The 3,748-nt window shown below is 50.0% G+C and overlaps 1 pseudogene and 1 gene segment (V, D, J or C); one reads left to right on the top strand and one right to left on the bottom strand.

The window, feature by feature from the left end:
- Nucleotides 1-3,748, top strand: part of LOC100954374 — a 61,312-nt gene that overhangs the window by 28,914 nt on the left and 28,650 nt on the right.
- Nucleotides 2,324-2,389, bottom strand: LOC111722652 (annotated as a pseudogene).

The following is a 3,748-nucleotide window of genomic DNA, read 5'->3' as shown; positions in this document are numbered from 1 at the left end:
AAAAAAAAAAAAAAAGAAAAAAGAAATAGGAAGGCAAAGATCACAAGGGTCTCTGCATAGTTAACCAGACGAAGAAGGAGCTACAAGACTTCTGGCAGAGGGAGCATGAACAAAGGAATATGGCTGTTTGGGAAGGAGGAGCAGCAGTTGGGGGTTCATCCTCTGAAAGTTCCTTGGCTGCCCCTGGAGGTCTCAGTGGGAGGGTCCCAGCTCCAGGGTGGCAGCTGAGTGGGCTTGGAAGCCCCTGCTCTGCTCCCTCCTCCCTGCTCTGCTCCCTCCTCCCTCCCCTCCCAGTCTCACAGCCTGCTGCTTTCCACAGTGCCTGACGTATCCTTTTCAAGAAGGACAGGTAAAGTGTCCCCAGGTCACATATTACTGTAGAATTGGGGGACAAATGGATGATGAGGACTTGTCCTAGCTGAGGGGAGCCTGGAGAAGGCTGAGGGAGAATGAGGAGTCCCCAACTCGGCCTCTGGTGCTTCTCAAGACTAGATGTTCCCAGTCATTTTGAGGCCCTGTACTCATCTCATCCACTCAAAGTGGAGACAGGGCAGGTCCTGAAAACCTCAGGTGGGGTTTTCATAGTAGGAAGGGCAGTTACTCCTGGGTCTGGCCCTGTATCCTCCGCACCCTCAGAGACTTTGATCTTAATTTTGAAAATCCTCATCAAGGAGTTTCAATCCCCACTGCAGACCCCTGCTGTGCCAGGACACAGAAGTCCAGCCCAGGGCAGAGTAGGGGGGAGCAGGCAGGTCAGGACACAGATTTGCATGGAGGCCCCTCCCCTGAGCAGGGATAAGAGAGGGCTGGGCAGGCCCAGGGCTGGTCTCAGGGGCAGCGCTCTGGGGGTCTCCACCATGGCCTAGGCTCTGGTCCTCCTCACCCTCCTCACTTGGGGCACAGGTGATACCTCCAGGGAAGGGACCTCGGAGGCCTCAGGGCTGCCCCTTGCTGTGTTGCTCCTCAGGCTCCCCTGGGGCCCAGCTCTGACTCACCAGCCTGTGTTTTCTTCTCTTTTCAGGGTCCTGGGCCCAGTCTGCCCTGACTCAGCCTCCCTCCATGTCGGGGGCTCCCGGACAGTCGGTCACCATATCCTGTGCTGGGACCAGTAATGATGTTGGGGGGTATAATAGTGTTTCCTGGTACAGGAAACAGCGCCCAGGCACAGTCATGAAACTCCTGATTTATGATGTCAGCACTCGGCCCTCTGGGATCCCTGATCACTTCTCTGGTTCCACGTCTGGCAACACGGCCTCCCTGACCATCTCTGGACTCCGCGCTGAGGACGAGGCTGATTATTACTGCAGTTCATACAGGAGTGGTAACACTCTACACAGTGGGGTGAGTTCATGGGGAAGTGAGAACAAAACCTGCTGTGAATTCCCTTAGGCTCCTCACTGCTAAGCTCAGGCTTTCATTCGCTCTGTTCTTTGGTATTGTTTCATTTGGAAGTAATTTCATGTTTAAAGCTATTGTAACAAAAATAGTATAAAAGGCTCAGCCCCTGTGGCTCAAGCGGCTAAGGCGCCAGCCACATACACCTAAGGTGGTGGGTTTGAATCCCCAGCCCGGGCCGCCAAACAACAATGACGGCTGCAACCAGAAAATGACCGGGCGTTGTGGCGGGCGCCTGTGATCCCAGCTACCTGGGAGGCTGAGGCAGGAGACTCACTTGAGCCCAGGAGTTGGAGGTTGCTGTGAGTATGATGTGATGGCACTCTACCCAGGGGGATAGCTTGAGGCTCCGTCTCAAAAAAAAAAAAAAAAATAGTATAAAAGACTCATTAATTACCTATTTCGGGAATCCCCAATATTTGCCATTTTCCCATCAATGCTTTGTTCCTCTCCTTCTTTTTGTGTATTTATAGATGAAGAGACAGCAGAGACTCCATTTTGTAAGTAGGCCCTACCCTGAGCCCCGGGCCCAATACAGAGAAGAACCACAAGCAGAACCACGCAGGGAGGGGACAGCCAACCCAGGTGGAGTGTCCCTTATCAGAAACAGACGCGAGACCCTTCTTAGAAAATGCCAAGCCACAGCCCTTCTGTAAAAAGGAGCCTCAGCCCCAGCCAATCCTGTCTGGGATTGAGTTCCAACCAATCCCTGACAGGATTAATTTAATAACCAATCCCCAACCAGATCTAAAATGAACCAATCACCCAGTCGCTGTCACCCCTAGAATGAATAAAAACCGCCTTTGCTTCTGTAACAGGGTCACCCCTGCACAGTCATGCTCTCCGTGCTGTCCAGGGGTGTGACCCGAGCATATGCTTGAAAATAAAGATGCTCCTTTGCTTTTACATGTGTCCCTGGTGGTCTCTCAGTGGCGTCCTTCTGGTGGAGACCAGAAGTCCTGCTAGGTAAATTCTAAAAGAGCTGTAAGTTCTAAAAGAACTGCAAATTCTAAAAGAGCTTTAACAATAGACACATATTGTTGGATATGTGAGTTATGCATGTACAGATGTATTCATCTAAATACATATATTTGTTTGTGTTTATATATATCATATATATACACCCGCACACACAGGCACATGCATACAAAGTTTACTCATTTTCTGAATCACTTGAAAGTATGTTGTATCCATAAAGCCCCTAGCCCATTATATTTTTGGAGGGAAGTATAATACATGTTGCACAAATTTCATCATTGAAAGATGCACAATTCAGTGGCTTAAGCACATTTATGGGTATACACACCACTTAACACTCTCTAATCTCAGCCCATCTTAAGACCCATAACAGAAGCACCTCCCCCTTAGCTGTCACTCCCTGCCCCCACTTCCTTTGTCTCCTGCCATCCACAGTGTCTGAGTCGTGGATGTTCCCATGGTGGGCAGACCTCACATCCTACAGTAGGGGGCCCTTGGTCCTGGCTTCTTTTACTCAGCATAATGTTTTCAAGGCTCACTCACACAGAACATCTATCAGAACTTCATGTGTAGTTACCACAGATGTTAACCTGTGTGTGAATGTGCCACATCTGGTCGGCTCCTACCAGCTGACTGGCTCCTTCAGCCCAGGTGTCTTCTTCTGTGGTCATCCAAGGGCAGGAGGTCTGTACAGGATTGAAGGCAAGAGGTCCTATCATCACCATCACTTCCCAGGAAGAAATTCAACTATAATATTCACTGTTAGGAACAACATTGGGAGAAGCTGGGCCTTGATCCTGCTCTCATCCTGAGGCCTCCCAGGAGTTGCTCCAAGGGTGCACCTTCCCTGCTCCCCTCCTGCCATCGACGGGCACTGGCTATGCAGCAGTAGCAGGGAGGGGCTGCAGTCCCAGCTCAGTGTCACCAGGGCAGCAGGAGAGGCTTTGCCTGCCCCAGGCTGCATCTCTGTATTCTATCTCCTTCAAGAATTCTGGCTGACCTGTGGCCATGATCCACAAAATGAGGTTGAAGTCTCTCCTCACCCCTTATGCTTACACCTGTTCATGGAAACCTTCCCTTTTCTAGATATGTTCTGGGACCCCCCATACAGTCTGCCAAAGTACAAGAATTCAGGTCCAAGGTATTTTAATTTTCTTTATCTATTTTAGTGTGAGCTGTATCACACCTAAATAAGTGTGTATGAGACGAACAGTTAGAATTATGAAAGAATAGAAAATGCAAACCACCTGTATCCTCCCTACATCTACTCACCCAAATCACCCCCATGTCAGTGCTCACGTGACCAGGCTCCAGCCTTGTGGCCACTCACTCTGTCCCTTTCCTTTACCTGATTTTCAAGTGAGCATCATCCCCT

Source organism: Otolemur garnettii, unplaced genomic scaffold, assembly GCF_000181295.1.
Source record: "Otolemur garnettii isolate 467f Iridium unplaced genomic scaffold, OtoGar3 scaffold00301, whole genome shotgun sequence".
Lineage (NCBI taxonomy): Eukaryota > Metazoa > Chordata > Mammalia > Primates > Galagidae > Otolemur > Otolemur garnettii.
This window is presented reverse-complemented; position numbering and strand designations above follow the sequence as displayed.